General features: G+C 41.9%; 1 long non-coding RNA gene across 1 annotated transcript; it reads right to left on the reverse strand.

The window, feature by feature from the left end:
• Window positions 1-909: 909 nt before the first annotated feature.
• LOC107973997 (uncharacterized) lies at window positions 910-9,325 on the reverse strand. The gene is made up of 4 exons (XR_010148953.1): window positions 9,025-9,325; window positions 8,739-8,814; window positions 6,095-6,186; window positions 910-1,680 (listed from the first exon to the last, which is right to left on the reverse strand). It is a non-coding gene; the product is annotated as an uncharacterized LOC107973997 (long non-coding RNA).
• Between the last annotated feature and the right edge of the window lie 7,559 nt (window positions 9,326-16,884).

Below are 16,884 nucleotides of genomic sequence, written 5' to 3' on the forward strand. Positions count from 1 at the left end.
AATATCAGCATTCCCACTGCTGGAAAGACCTCAGACAACTTTCACGTTGCAGATGAGAAATCTGACAGGCAGGGAGGGGAAATGACTGGCCCAAACTCACATGCAGAAGGGGAACTGAAATGCTTTTGCTGACAGCTGTCACAGTGTTCTTTTCCACAGTCTCAGCATTGCACTGGTTCTTACCCCTTTGTCCCTGAGACATGGTTTCACTGTTTTTCATTGTTTGTGTATAATTGCAATGACCTTGGTGGCTACCAGCATTGTATCCCAGGTATTCAGCCCAACTGGTGGTGGCAGAGCTTGTTATTTCTAAGTTACTTATCATAGGCAGAGAAGTCAAAGGGCTTTGGAGGTTTGCCGGAAGAAGACTTAGGCAGGACAGATGATCAAATATCTGAAAAAACTGAAAGAGGAGTTGTTAGGCTCACTTGTTGCTGCTACAGAACACTGGTTCTCAAAGTGTGGTCCAGGAACCAGCAGCATTGGAATTACCTGGGAATTTGTCAGAAATGGAAAATCTTGGGCCTCACTCCAGACCTATTGAATCAGAATCTCGAGAGTGGAGCCCATCAAAGTGTTTCAAGCCCCAGAAGTGATTATGATATGCTAAAATGTGGGGCCCTCTGCCCAAACAGGGTAGGATGTGAGTTAAATTGTCAGGAAGACAGATAAGCAAGGACTATGTGACAAGGATGGGTCCCCTGGAAGGTGAGGTGACACTAGATCCGGGCACACAGAATGAACCCTCACCAGCCAAGAGAGTTCTGAGTGGAGAGCTGCCCTGGGAGGAAAATGCTGAACAGATCACCTCTAGGTGCTCAGCAACTCCAAGATCCTATGACAATTTTTACATGATAAACGGGACAGAAATACAATTACTTCCCCATTCTGGAATGGAAGCACCACAAATGCAGGCATTTTTGTGTTTTTATTTTTATTTTTTTTTATTTTTTGCTATTATAACTCCAATGCCTAGAGCAGGGGTAGAACTCTTGGCCCAAACCCAGCCCACAGCCTGCTTTCGCAAGTGACATTTTATTGGAACACAACCATGCTCATTCATTGACATATCATCTATGGCTGCTTTCACAATCTTGTACTACAACAGCAGAGTTGAATCACAGTGACTGACCATATGACCCAGGAGACCTAAAATGTTTGCTCTCTTGTCCTTTATAGAAAAAGTTTGACAATCCTTGATCTAGGATATTGCCTGAGTCACAATAGATGCTCAACAAACATTTGATGAATGAATGAACCCTTTTCTCTGTTGGCAGAGAGGTACAGACACCTTGGTCTGGGAGAAAACAGAGATATAGAGGATACAGCTATTAAATTCAGGGGTGGCCAGACCTGGCCTTGAGTCCTGGCTTCATCATTTACAAGTGGTGTGACCTTAGGCAAATTATTTAGCTCCCTGTGTGTCATATGCCTCATTTGTAAAGCAGCAATAATACTAGCCATTTATAATTAGTATGACAATGAATCAATTTACATACTGCACAGAAAGCATGGAGCCTGATGTGTGTAATTACTGAATACGTGTTCCCCAGTTATTAATAACTTTGAGAAGTCTTTGATGAGAGGAGTTCAGACATGTAGGTTTGGACACAATGGAACAAGGAGTTGACAATCAGAAGGTCTAGGCTGTCCTCGGTTCTACCACCATGCAAGAGCTCTCTGTAGAAGCAGGAGAAAGGGCAAATTCAGAGATTATAATTAAGCAGCTCAACATTTAAATCTGTGGAAAGCTACTAGGTAGATAATTTACATATGATTATCTTTAAGATAGTGTATAAAGAAGCAAGATTTCATTGGTTATAGATGTTCGGGTGTTTTCTAGTAGTGAAAACTAGTAATTCATCTATATTTTCTCACATATTCCCCTGATAACCAACTGCAAACAGCTGTCTGGGTGTCAGGGCTGGACAGCCCAAGGTCATGGGAACCCTCAGAAGCTACCTGGTCATAGCGGGACTGACCTTGCCCTCTCACCAGCTGACAATGGAGTTCTCCAAGAGGGTAGTGTTTTCTCAAACAGTGCAAGCATAGCCCCTTTGTGTTAGGTTGGTAGTGTTTTTATTGTTTTCTGGCAGGAATTCTTTACATATCCTAGGTGTTCTGGCAGAAGTCTCCAAACCCTCCAGTGCCCCAGGGTAAGCCAGAAACAATAAATCACGGGCAAGTACAAATCCACACTGGCAGGAGACTGAGTCAGAAACATGTTGCAACTTAGGACTGCAAATGCCCATGTTTATAGCTTCCCTGATTCTGAGATTTTGCAAATTACCCTGCATGCCTGTTTCCAGCACACCAATTTTTCTCAGTAACATTGAGGAAAGTGTGGTAATTTCCAGAATTCTTTAGAGTATGCTGGCAAGTGCAATTTCACATGTGAGGAAAAACACCTGGAAGCTCACTCCTCTCCTTCGTTCACATGTGTCGAGCCCCACCCCAGAGCCCTCAAATCACAGATTCCATTAAGAACTGTTCATCTTCAACATGTAGAACTTAATTATGGATATCTCCAGAGTGTGAGAATCTGCTGTATTTCTTCCAAGACATAGAGGTTTAATAAAAAGGAAAACTGAAGAGGTATAACCCAGATTTTTATTTATTCATGTTTATATCTTCTTATATATCAGGATCCAGAACACTGGAATCCCTCTCCTGTAAGTCAATTACAATTTACATGCAGAGAAAAACACAGGGTTTTCTGTCTCTAAAGTTCCTACCTAGGTCACTCTCCTCTAACCTTCAATCCATAAACTTCAGCTATCATCCAATAACCTGATTGCCACCTCCCACCAAGCACATTCCAAAACAGTGACAAAATTTGTGTGTCCCACTAGAAACTGAAACAGTTGCTACACCCTTGTAAAAGGCACAACACTTGATCCAAAGGCTTCCATAAACAACCGTAGACCCATTCCAGATCATATGAGGAAAAATCCTTGAAAAGTATGGGAGCTTGGCAGGTGGTGGGAACATAGAAGGAGCTTTGAGTGAGAAGGTCTGGAGTGGTTCCAGCTTCCATGCTCATGCATGAACTCATAATCCATCTTATTCTCCTTCCATGACCCTTTCCGGCCTCACACAGAACACATGCTTTTCTCTCAAGCAATTAAACTTTGAAGTATCTTATGCTATTACAGTGAACTAGCCAAACTCATGGGTGACCCTCTAATAAGTCCTGAGTTTCCTGCAATGCAGTAACAAAGTCGATGGTATTTTTCCAGTAAAGAGAGACAAGGGAGACTTCGGGCAAGGATTGGCTCCTTCCCTCAACTCTATTCACTCTTGGTCACCTTTGGACCATCTCAATACAGGGTAGGGCCATGGGCCTCATTATCCTTCAACAAGAAGGTGGCTTTTCCTCAGGAAGTGGAAGGCCCCTATGCAATTCTAATGGGTTTAGTTAACAACACTAATGGATGGAATCGCAAGGTTCTATTGAGGTTTCATTGTATTATTTTGCACAAAACCTCAAGAAATCAACAGAGTCTTTCTGTAGATAACACAGTCCAGGACTTCAGAACTGGTCTCTTCATCTTCCAGGGCCCTGGCTATCTCCAGGCTGCTAAGGAATAACTATACCCATGAATCTGGATGTTTGGCTCTGCTTAGCTTAAGTAAAGTAATTTCTGATCCAAATCTGGTCAGCCTCCCCCATCACTGCCTCAGCCAAGACACTGGCCTCATTCTTCATGGAATGGAGCTCTTCCTCCCTGCCTTCCCTTGGTGTCCTCATCCTGGAGCCAACAAGGGCACACCCACCAGCAGCCCTCCTTGTGGAGCCCACCTCAGGCTCCCTACTGGCATTCCGGGCTATGGCCTGGAGCTTTTCTCTGTTCCAAAGGTCTCTCTCATCTTTCCTCCAATGATTTGATCTTTCCTATCCCATGCTCACCTCCAACACTTCTTCCAAGTCACTAGAGTGACCCTCTGCTCCTGTCTTCTGCCAAGCATCCTTCTTCCATTTTCCCACCATCTCCTGCAATACCTCCTCTTCCCTTAGGCCTTCCTGGGCAGATGAGAAGAGAGGTAGTGTTTTCTCCCTCCTCTACCCTGGCTAATCTTTCAGTCTCGACTCCCAAAACACACCTGAACAAAAAGCCAAAACAGCAAAAATGACCAGTTGGTGGAGTGAGGAAGGAGACGATAAGATTGCTGGGAAGGGAGAGGAATGAATCTCTCCCGCTTCGTCCCCCACCAAGTAAGACTGAGGGGAACTGGGACAGAGAACTCAGTCAACCCTGAGAGGACAAGAAATAGATGTACAAGTATCTGGAATACTCTTAGTTTAAAACCCACACATTCATATTCACACATTATTCACCCAGTGAGTGAGAGGTCACTAAGGAATGCAGGTTTTCTTTTTGCCTGACTCCTGTTCCGCTTAGCCCTGACCTCTAATTTTCTTATTTTTTTCTCACTACTTTAAACTTATACTGCTTTATTTTTTTATTATCCAAATAGGCCACTGGAGTCCTTTCTGAAACTACATGAGTCATTTATTTATTTATTTATTTACTTATTTATTTATTTTAGAGACAGGCTCTTGCTATGTTGCCCAGGTGAATCTCCAACTCCCAGCATCATGTTGATCCTCCTACCTCAGCCTTCCAAAGTGTTTCAATTACAGGCCTGAGCCACCATGTCTGGCCTAAGATGGATCTTACTCACAACTACTCACATATCTTGTTCTGCTCCCATCCACACAGATAAACACAAGTGACCCTCAAACAACCAAGAACACACATAAACAAGCAGCTGGAGGCCCACATCAGTGATCTGCAGTGATAAGAGCTGAATGAGGTGTGTGTCCACGAATAGACTGAAGTATTTGTTCAGAAAGCCCAAAGATAAACATATTGGTATACATAGGTCCATTTTGAACAGTGGATGAGAAGGCTCCTGGCCTGGGTTTTCCAGGAAAGAGAATGAATGAGGGCAGAGGTGAGCACTGTGCAGGAAAGACAAGAGTGGCTGGATGAGGGGGATCTAGGAGGTATGAGAGATACTGTGTGGTGTGCAGAGACCCCAGGAGTGTGCTGCTTGGTTGATGTTATTATTCTGGTCTGTAGGTGTCTATCTGAATGTGCTTGCCTGTCTTAGGCTGTGAACCTCTAGAGGACAGGACTGGGCCCACATCCATTGCTGTCCCATGCTTCATCAGGCCCAAAGAGCCTATTGCGGGTGAGCAGCACTGTGCTTACAGGTTTGTTGACTGACTCAATGACTTGACTCCCAGCCTTGAGTGTCTGTAAGTGCCCAGTGAATTCCAGAAGAATATGATAAAATGCACTTTCTCCAGGGCTTTACTGAAACAGAGTTCTTTGCCAGGCTGGAATCGTTTTGGTATTGTCCTACTAAAAAATAGAAGATGTGCTCCAAGAGCTGTCCACAGCCTCTTTAGTCTTAGAATTGCTGTGATGAGATTCCCAGAACTTAAAGATATAATCTATGTTTTCATTGGTTGTCTCCAAGTTTGTTTCCCTCAAAAGCAGAAAAGGTGTAAGCCTTATTCAAATTTGCATTTCCAGAGCTTAGACCCATATTAAACATCCTGTGTGCTTCAGAAATACTGACTGAGAGAATGCTGGAATGAATGAGCACAGGCCTGAAAAGTGAAGTCCAACCCAGCCTCCATTCCCAGCACTGCCTCCCTCAGTATTGTACCAGGCGAGAGCCAAGTGATTGACCAACATTGCAGAGCTCCCTACTCCTGGCTCCTGCAGGCATTTGAGTTTGCAGCCTCTTAGGAAAACACTAGTATAATTCCTATTTATAGAAGTCCTGTTTGATTTATAAGCCTGAGATTCAAAAAATGTCACTAATATTTTTGAAGTCACATTGCTAAGAGGTAAAGCCAACACTGGTCTTCTAGACCTCAAAGTTCATTTTAGTAACCACTCTTAATTCCTACACTCATACTAGCTGCATGACCATTGCTTCATTACTTGAGTGCTCAAGCCAAAGTTCCCTCATCTGTAAGATGAGAGTCATAAAAACTACTTAAAATATTTGTGAGATGTAGATTACATATATGAAACATAACCAGATAAATAACTATACTTTTCAAGAGACTTACCCTTAAAATTTGAAGGAACCAGGCACATGAAGAGTCTTCTTACAAGACTAAACCAACTTAGGCAAGAAGTTATATTCATATGGAACCTCCTCCTTGAAATAAAATAATGATCAACATTAGAGAAATGCAACTCAGTACCACAATGAGATACCATCTCACACCAGTCAGAATGGCTACTATCAAAAAGCCAAAAAACAAAAGATGCTGGTGAGGCTGCAGAGAAACGGGAATGCTTACACACTGTTGGTGGGAGTGTAAATTATTTTAGCCACTGTGGAAAGCAGTTTGGAGATTTCTCAAAGAGCTAAAAACGGAATTACCATTCAACCCACAACCCTATTACTAGGTATATACCCAAAAGAAAATAAATTGTTCTACCAAAAAGACACATATACTCATATGTTCATTGCAGCCATATTCACAATAGCCAAAACATGGAATCAACCAGGTGCCCATCAATGGTGGACTGGATTTAAAAATATGTGGTACATATGCACCATAGGAATACTATGCAGCCACAAAAAGAATGAAGTCATATCCTTTACAGCAATATGGATGCAGCTGGAGACCATTATCCTAAGCGAATTAATGCAGGAATTGAAAATCAAATACTACATGCTCTTACTTACAAGTGGGAGCTAAACCTGGGGCACTCATGGACATAGAGATATCAACAATAGACACTAGGGACTACTAAAAAGAGAGGGGGAGAGTGGGGCCAAGGGTTCATATACTAACTATTGGGCACTATGCTCAGTACCTGGGTGACGGGATCAATCGTTTCCCAAACCTCAGCATCACACATTGAGGTATTCCATTGTGTGACAAAACCACAACCTATTCCTCCATTCAACTATCAATAGGTATTTGGGTTGTCTCCAATTTATACTTATTATCAATAGTTCAACTACATCTTTTAATGAGTTTGTTATATGCATGTAACAAACCTGCACATGTACCCCAAATCTAAAATAAAAATTGACATTTTAAAAAATAAAAAAGTAACAAATTAATTTAAAAAACAATCAAGTTTTCATCCACTTACCCTTTTATTCAGCGAATACATATATCAAGGGCCTTCTATGTGGCAGTTGGTACCCAGGGACAAAAAAGCCCAGTGGAAAAGTGGGCTTTGACTCAGGAGACTTAGATACATCCTCCTTCCCTCTTATCTTTACTAGCTGAGTGAATTTGAGCAAGTCCCTTAACTTCTACAACCCTCAGTTTTCTCGTCTGTAAAATGGGAATGATAATACCTAATGCATACAGCTCTGAGGTGTAAGTAAGACTTATATACTGCCCAGGCATAGTGGCTCACACCTGTAATCCCAGCAGTTTGGGAGGCAGAGGCAGGTGATCTCCTGAGCCCAGGAGTTTGAGACCAGCCTGGGCAACATGGTGAATGAAACCCGTCTCCACAAAAAATGCACAACTTAGCTGGGCTTGGTGGCGGGAGCCTGTAGTCCCAGCTAGTCTGGAGGCTGAAGTGGAAGGATGTCTTGAACCCAGCGAGGTGGAGGCAAGGCTGTAGTGAACCATGATTGTGTCACTGCACTCCTGCCTGGGTGACAGAGAGATCTTAGGAAAAACGAAACTTATGTACAAAAAGGACCAAGTTCAGTCTCTGATACAATGCACATACCTACAAATACCTACACCTATAATGACAGCTACTACTCCCGTCGTTGGCCTACTAAGGGCGGGGCAGTGGGAACAGCCAGTTCAGCTCAACAGTAGTCACAGCAATTGTTTAGAACTTAGATTAGCAAATTATTTACTGGGGAGAGGGGTGTATTTTATCACTGATATTGTTAAGAATTGCCAGTGCATAGTAATAATTAAAAAGCAAACTCACTCTTAGTCCATTTTATTATTGTTTTAAATTCTCTGCACACAGCCTGGCACAGTGGCTCATGCCCGTAACCCCAGCACTTCCAAAGGCTGAGGCGGGTGGATCACGAGGTCAGAAGTTCAAGACCAGCCTGGCCAACATAGTGAAACCCCGTCTCTACTAAAAATACAAAAAATTAGCCAGGTGAGGTGGCATGCACCTGTAGTCCCAGCTACTCAGGAAGCTGAGGCAGGAGAATGGCTTAGAACCTGGGAGGCAGAGGTTGCAGTGAGCCAAGATCACGCCACTGCACTCCAGCCTGGGTTACAGAGCAAGACACTGTCTCAAAAAAAAAAAAAAAAAATTAGCCAGGCATGGTGGCGCGTGCCTGTAGTTCCAGCTACTCGCGAGGCTGAGGCAGGAGAATCGCTTGAATCCAGGAGGTGGAGGTTGCAGTGAGCAGAGATCACATCAGCTTAGACAACAGAATGACACTTCACCCAAAAAAAAAAATTCCCACAGACAACGCACTCCTGGCTGCACCTCGGACAGTCCACTTTCACCACCAGTCCTGGGTAAGCACTGGATTACATATTGGTGCCAAAAGGTGACAATCAGAATTATTTGGCACTGTTATAACCACACCTACATTAACACCTTTTGGATTCTATATATAAAATCAATAGGCTTTGTTAGATAACATCAAAAGTCTGAATTCAAAAAAATTAAAATAGAAAAAACATTTTATTAAAGTACGATGCACATTTTATAAAAGCACATATACAGTATAGCCTGCTGAAACTCCACACTTACGTGAGCAGAACTCAAACGAACACGGCCAGCACCCAAAAGCCCCCTCATGCCAACTTCTGGTCACTACGACTTTCACCTGTTATTGTAAATAAAATTTGTACAGCAAGCGCCCTATATGTCTGGCTTCTTTTGCTGAACATCATGTTTCTGAGATTCATCCATATTGTGTCCAGAATTGGTGGGTTCCTGATCTCGCTGACTTCAACAATGAAGCCGCTGACCGTCGTGATGAATGTTGCGGTTCTTAAAGATGGCGTGTCCGGAGTTTGTTCCTTCAGATACTCACATGTGTCCGGAGTTTCTTCCTTCTGGTGGGTTCGCGGTCTTGCTGATTTCAGGAGTGAAGCTGCAGACCTCTGCAGTGAGTGTTACAGCTCTTAAAGGCAGTACATCCAGAATTGTTTGTTCTTTCCAGTGAGTTTGTGGTCTTGCTGGCTTCAGAGGTGAAGCTGCAGACCTTGACGGTGAGTGTTACAGCTCATAAGGGCAGTGTGGACCCAAACAGCGAGCAACAACAAGATTTATTGCCAAGAATGAAAGAACAGGCTTCCACACCACGGAAAAAAGTCTGAGTGGGCTGCCTGCACACTGCTCCCTTGGGAAGCCTGCTTTTATTGCCTTATCTGGCCCCACCCACATCCTGCTGATTGGTCCATTTTACAGAAAGCTGACTGGTCCATTTTACAGAGAGCTGATTGGTCCGTTTTGACAGGGTGCTGATTGGTGCATTTACAATCCTCTAGCTAGACACAAAGTGCTGATTGGTGCATTTACAATCCTCTAGCTAGACATAAAAGTTCTCCAGGTCCCCACCAGATTAGCTAGACACAGAGTGCTGATTGGTGCATATACAGTCTTCCAGCTAGACTTAAAAGTTCTCCAAGACCCCAGCTGACTCAGGAGCATAGCTGGCTTCACCTAGTGGATCCCATGCCAGGGTCAGTGGGACTGGGTGCCCGGAGCAGGGGGTGGGGCCGGTCGGGGAGGCTGGGGCTGCGTGGGAACTTGGGGGAGAAGGGGAAGCGCTTGGGCATGGCAGAGCACTTGGGTATGGCAGGCTGCAGGTCCCGAGCCCTGCCCTTTAGGGAGGCGGCTGAGGCCCAGTGAGAATTCAAGAACTGTGCAGGCAGGCCAGTAGTGCTGGGAGACCTGGCGCACCCTCTGCAGCTGCTGGCCTGGGTGCTAAGCCCCTCATTGCCTGGGGCCAGTGGCATGGGCTGGCCTCTCCGAGTGCGGGGCCTGCCAAGCCTGCACCCACCCACCCGGAACTTGCTCTGGCCCACGAGCGCTGTGCGCAGCCCCGGTTCCTGCCAGTGCCTCTCCCTCCACACCTCCCCGCAAGCAGAGGGAGCCAGCTCCAGCCTCGGCCAGCCCAGAGAGGGGCTCCCACAGTGCAGCAGCGGGCTGAAGGGCTCCTCAAGCACTGCCAGAGTGGACACCGAGGCCAAGGAGGCGCAGAGAGTGAGCGAGGGCTGCTAGCACGTTGTCACCTCTCAATATCTTTGTGTGTGGTTGTAGATGGTTCATTTTTACTGTTGTATAGTATTCTATTGTGTGAAGAGACCACAATCTATTCCTCCATTCAACTATCAATAGGTATTTGGTTTTTCTCCAGCTTATAGTTATTACCCATAGTGCAACTACAAGTCTTGTCTTTTGATGAGTATACGTCCAGGTTTCTGTGGGGCCTATACTTAGGAGTGACTTTGCTGGGTTACAGGGAATGCACATGTTCAGCCGTGGTGCATACTGCCCAACAGATTTCCAAAGTGGTTTTCAAAGGACTTATGTTAAGGATTGCACTACCACTTCTAAACTTCAAAGTCTTTTACACTGAGTGAAGTAACAGGCTCCTGGAGATAGGCAAGAAATGGATGTTTCTGGTTAATGAACCGTGAGGCAGAAAACTTTCTAGCGTTTCAGCAGTCACTTGACCTGAGCACTCCAGGAACCTGCCTGGAAGAACACAGGACTTGATATCCCAAAACTCTGCTTCAGATCAAATACCAAAAGACTTTCCCCACAAGAGGGTCCTAGCCACCGTCAATGATTAAATTAAAAAACCAAAGAGAACAAGAGAAAGCAAAGAAAGAAAGAGAAAGGATTCAAGGAAGGGAAAGAAAGAAACCCAGGTTCCAAAGAAAAGTTATGAAATTCAGAGCCAACACTTGAAAGAAATCTGTAAGCCACAAAAAGTGGAAAGATCAGCCAAGCCCTTCCCTTTATTTTTTTAATTTGTATTATTATTATTATTTTTTGTAACCAACCATTCCTTGAAAACCAAACTCCTCAAAGAACCATCCTGAGAAGAACAATAGGAACACTTTAGACGGGACCAGCCCTTCTTGTCTCCTTACCTTACTCAACTCCTCCTCCTCTGTTCTGTCTCACTTGTCAAGGACTTCACTTCACTGCCAAGAACACAGTTCTCTGTCCTGAGATTCATATTAATCTGTGCCACTGCCAGTTAGCCTGCCGAGGCTGCACCTGAAACTCCACACTTTAAACCACTCCTCCTTGCTGAAACACAGCTTTCATTCCCCTCATCAATCCTCATCTCCTACAGCCAACCACACTCAAGACCTATGGCTTCTACTTACACTGTCCCTGATTCCTTCCACTGTTGACTTTCACCCAGGTGCCTGTGACAAGGCCCCTATGTCTGTCTCCCTGCCTCCAGGCTGACTTTCCCCAGACCTGCCTTCACCCACATCCCTAGAGATCTTTCTAAACTGTGCATCTGAGTATGTCATCCCTCTATTTAAACCCTTGCAAATCTTTCCATGGCCTCGGATTGGAATCAATCAAAACTCCTTAACATGCTCAACAAGGCCGTTTGAGACCCAGCCCCTTCCTTTCTCTCAGCTTCATTTCTCAAACTCCTCTCCTTGTGCTCAATGATCCAGCCATGAAGAACTTCCTTCCTTTGCTGAATAAACTATGTGCTCTCTCTCCCCTTTATTTAGCTTTATATATATATATATATATAAATTGTCTAGTATATGAATTATATTCCAATAATACTGTTGTATTCTGTTATATATATAACAGTACATATATAACATATACTACTATAACATAATACTATTTTTATATATAATATATAATATGTATTTTATATATAGTATACAAATATACATATACTATATATAATATATATTATACATATATGGAGACCATTTAATATATTACATTTTATATGTGTGTGTGTGTGTGTGTGTGTGTATATATATATATATATATATATATATATATATATATAATGGAGGCCACCACATCTTTTTTTTTTTTTTGAGACAGAGTTTCACTCTGTCATCCAGGCCAGAGTACAGTCGCGCGATCTCAGCTCACTGTAACCTGCGCCTCCCAGGCTCAAACAATTCTCCTTCCTCAGCCTCCCAAGTAGCTGGAATTATAGGTGCCCACCACCACACCCAACTAATTTTTGGACTTTTAGTAGAGACGGGGGTTTCATCATGTTAGCCTGGCTTGTCTCAAACTCCTGCCCTCAGGTGATCCGCCTGCCTCAGCCTCCCAAAGTCTGGGTACAGGCATGAGCCATCGCACCTGGCCTCTATTAAATAATTCTTAATTGAGGCTGTAGATTAAGAGATGGGAAACATATAGACTCTACTCAGTTTATTATATATATAATACATATATGTAATGAATTACATATATTTTATATAAGATATATATAAAACCGTATTTTTGGAATATAATTCACACACTAGACAATTCACCTATTTAGTGTACAATTCAAAGGTTTATGGTATATTCATAGAATTGTGCAACCATCACCACAACCAATTTTAGAAGTCTCATCACCCCTAATAAAAACTCAGTACCCATATCAGTCACTCTCTATTTCTTCCCAACCTCCTCAGCCCTAGGCAACTAGTAAACTATTTACTGTCTCTATAGATTTGCCTGTTCTGGACATTTCACATAAATGGAACCATATGATATGCAGCCTTTTCTTGATTGACTTCTTGCACTTAGCATAATGTTTTCAGCATCTATCAGTAATTCATTCCTTTTTATTACCAAACAATACACCATTGTATCAATATACAACATTTTACTTATTTATTTATAAGTTGATCAACACTTGGATTGTTTTCACTTTTTGGAAAAATGTTTAGAAGCTCTCCATTAGATAATTCTTGTTTTTTGTTTTGTTTTGTTTTTTGTTTTTTGTGGTTTTTTTAGAAACAGAGTTTTACTTTGTTGCCCAGGCTGGAGTGCAGTGATGTGATCATAGCTCACTGCAGCCTTGAACTCCTGGTCTCAAGCAATCCTCCCATCTTGGCCTCCCAAACTGCTATGGTTACAGGTGTGAGTCACCATATCTAGCCTCCATTAAATACTTCTTAATTGAGGCTGCAGATTAGGAGGTGGGAAAGATACAGACTCTACTCAGCTTGAAAGACAAATAAACAGATGGTTTAAATATTATGGCCGGGTGCGGTGGCTCATGCCTCTGATCCCAACACTCTGGGAGGCCAAGGTAGGTGGATTGCTTGAGTCCAGGAGTTTGAGACCAGCCTGGGCAAGTAGCAAAACCCTGTCTCTACTAAACATACAAAAAAAAAAAAGAAAAAGAAAAAAAAAACCCGGATATGGTAGTGCATGCCTGTAATCCCAGCTACTCGGGAGGCTGAGGTGGGAGAATCACCTGAGCCAGGGAGGTCGAGGCTGCCATGAACCAAGATTAAGCCACTGCACTCCAGCCTGGGCAACCAGAGTGAGACTCTGTCTCAAAAAACTAATAAATAAATAAAATGGTAAATATATTAACAGAGGTCTAGATAAGATACTATGGGAGAACAAAGGAAAGAAGAACTAATTCCCCCTGGAGGATTCAGAGAAGGCATTTGATAGGAGTCTTGAAAGATGAATAAGGTTGGAGAGACCTTTGTTCATCTGGTTCAACCCTTCATTCAGCCCTTGGCCAGCTCTACAGCATCCCATCACATGCAAGTCCTGCTCTGCCTGAAACACCTGAAAGCGAGGCATGCATCCAGAGGTTGGCTGGGTTGGGGGTGGAGGCAAGAGGAGGAGAGAGATGTGACAGGTGAAGGTACTTGGGAAAGGGCAGTCCAGTTTAGTTATGGGGCCCATGCAAGGCAACATGAAAGGGTTGGGGTCACACAGAATAAAAGAAAGACCCTGGACTTGGGAATCAGTCAGGCTTGGACTCAAATAGACAACTAATAATGTGTGTGACTTTACACAAATTATTTAATCTCTCTGAGCCTCTGTTTTGTCACATGTAAATATGAATTAATAGCTCTATTTCAGAGTTGTGAAGATCAAGGGACAGAGCATATGGAAAAGTACTTGGCACAAAGTAGGCAATTGATAACTGTCAAATCCTCTTCCTTCCAGTTTGCCAAAGCCAGCCCTGCCACCCTCTTTCCTAAGCTGAGACTCTGACCTTGATCACTCATTGTCCAGGCCCAGTAATAACAGCTAGATTTATTAACTTCTTACTGCATTCTGCACCCTGGGCTAAGTATCGTCTTTTTTCATCCTCACAAAAATCCAATGAAGTTGGAAATCTTTGTTTTATAGATAAGGAAACTGAGGCTCACAGATGTTAAATAATGAAATTTGCTCAAGGTCTTAAAGCTAGAAAGTCGTAGAACTGGAATTTAAACCCAGGCTGACATTAAAATCTATGCTACCCATTGTGTTCCTTCTAGAAAGGCAGTCAGGAATCATTCTGTTGAGTAAACCTTTAATCCATGATCCACATGTATCAATGTTTGATCAAAGCTCAAGAATGCCTTGCTTTCATAAACAATGCTTTTAAACACCAAAAATAAATAAACAAAAAAAAGCAAAGCAGTGGGTTGAATAAGTGAAAATCCTTAAAAGAAAGATAATCTAAATAAACACTTAAAATAATAACAGCCATCTCTCAGGCACTAGAGAGTATCACCATTTTTCCCAGGCAGCTCAGGGCAACAATAGTAAAACTTGAGATCCAGCAGTTCTTCCTTAGGGTTTTGTGATTAAAGAGGCCTGGGATGATGGTTATATCTCCCCTCGTAATCCTTAAACCCTGGCATCAAGCTATGGAAATCCTGATCATGAAGACTAATATTTGTGTAGTGCTTACAGTTTAGTAAGGATTAATTAGTAAGTATCTGCTGTCACTCACAACCCTGAAAGGTGCATAGGGCCAGGGTCATTTTTATTCTCAGAACAGAAACCTGAAGCTCAGAGAAACAAGGTGACTTGCCAAAGCTCAAGGAGAGAATCACAATGTAAACTCCATCTTCTGATCCCTTTCCCACCTCCACCGGCATCTTCATCCACAGGCCAAATTAGAAAGAACTCAGATTTGGACTCCTTGGAAGCAAACTTCTAGACTCCTGGGAACTGTATAGATTATGGCAACAAAGATAGAGGATGGGCTGGAAGAAGACAAAAGTAACACTGCTGATAAGTGCAAAAACACCTAGCGTTAAAAAAAAAATGGCTTTATTGAGATAAAATTCACATACAGTAAAATTCACCCTTTTAAATGGTACAATTTGGTGTCTTTTCATATATTCACAAAGTTTTACAACCATCACACTGTCTAATTCCATAACATTTCTATCACCACAGAAAGAAATCACAGTCATTGCAGTAATTACCCACTGCAGCCCTAGCACCCACTAATCTACTCTGTTTCTGTGGATTTGCCTATTCTAGACATTTCATATGAATACATTCAATAAGTGCCTTTGGTGTCTGGCTTCTTTCACTTACATCATACTGTTTTCAAGGTTGATTAACATTGTAGTATGTATCAGTACTTCATTTTCCTTATAGCCAAATAATATTCTATTGTATGGATGTGTCATATTTTATTTATCTGTATATCAGTTAATGGAAAATCAGGCTCTTTCTACATTTTGGCTATTATAAATAATGCTGCTATGAGCATTCAGGTACGTTTTTTGTATGAACGCATGCTTTCATTTCCCTTTGCTATATGCCCAGAAGTGGAATTGCTGGGTCATACAGTAATTCTATGATTAGCTTTTTGAGGAACTGCCAGAAAGAAGAGTTCTTTATTCTACATATCCCTTTATTCTTTACTATTCTATCTGTTCTATTTTCAAAGTGATTGTACTATATAACATCCGCACCAGTAATATGTGGGTTCCCATTTCTTCACATCTTTCCAACACTAATTATAGCTATCCTATGGGTATGAAGCAGTATTCCATTGTGGTTTTGATTTACATTTCTCTGGTAGTGAATGATATTGAGTATCTTTTCATGTGCTTATTGCCTTTTGCATATCTTCTTTGAAGAAATGTCTGTTTGTATCCTTTGCTCATTTAATTAGATTGTCTTTTCATTGTTGAGTTGTAAGAGTTCTTTATATATTCTAGAACTAAGTCCCTTATCAAAGATATAATTTGCAAATTTAGTGAGTGAACTTTTTACTTTTTTAAAAGTGTTCTTTTAAGCACCAACATTTTTAACTTATTTATTTATTTTTCTTTTGTTGCTTGTACTTTTGATTTCATATCTAAAAACAAATCACCTAATTTAAGATCACAAAGATTACAAATATGTTTCCTTCTAAGAGTTTTATACTTTTAGCTCTAACATTAGGTATATGATCCATTTTTAATCAACTTTTATATGGTGTGAGGTAGGGACCCAACTTTATTCTTTTGTATGTGAATATCCAGTTGTCCCAGCTTATTTGTTAAAAAGAATATTATTTCCCCCACTGAACTGGCTTTTCAGCCAGGTCAAAAATCAATTGACCATAAATGTAAGGGACTTTTTTTTGGACTGTGAATTCTATTCCATTAATCTATGTGTCTATGCTTATTTTAGTACCATACTGTCTTCATTACTATAGCTTTGTAGTACGTTTTGAAATCAGGACATATGAGTCCTACAACTTTGTTCTTATTTCTCAAGATTGCATTGACTATTCTGGGTCTCTTGAACTTCCATATGAAGTTGAGGAATTCGCTTGTCTATATATGTTTTTAAAAAAAAAAAAAAAAAAAACAGGCAGCTGGGACTTTGAGTGAGATTGCACTGAACCTGAAGATCAATTTTGGGAATATTACTATCTTAATATTAGCCTTCTAATCCATGAGCACAGTACATCTTTCCATTC

The sequence above is a fragment of the Pan troglodytes genome, chromosome 1 (assembly GCF_028858775.2).
Source record: "Pan troglodytes isolate AG18354 chromosome 1, NHGRI_mPanTro3-v2.0_pri, whole genome shotgun sequence".
In the NCBI taxonomy this organism is placed as follows: Eukaryota; Metazoa; Chordata; class Mammalia; order Primates; family Hominidae; genus Pan; species Pan troglodytes.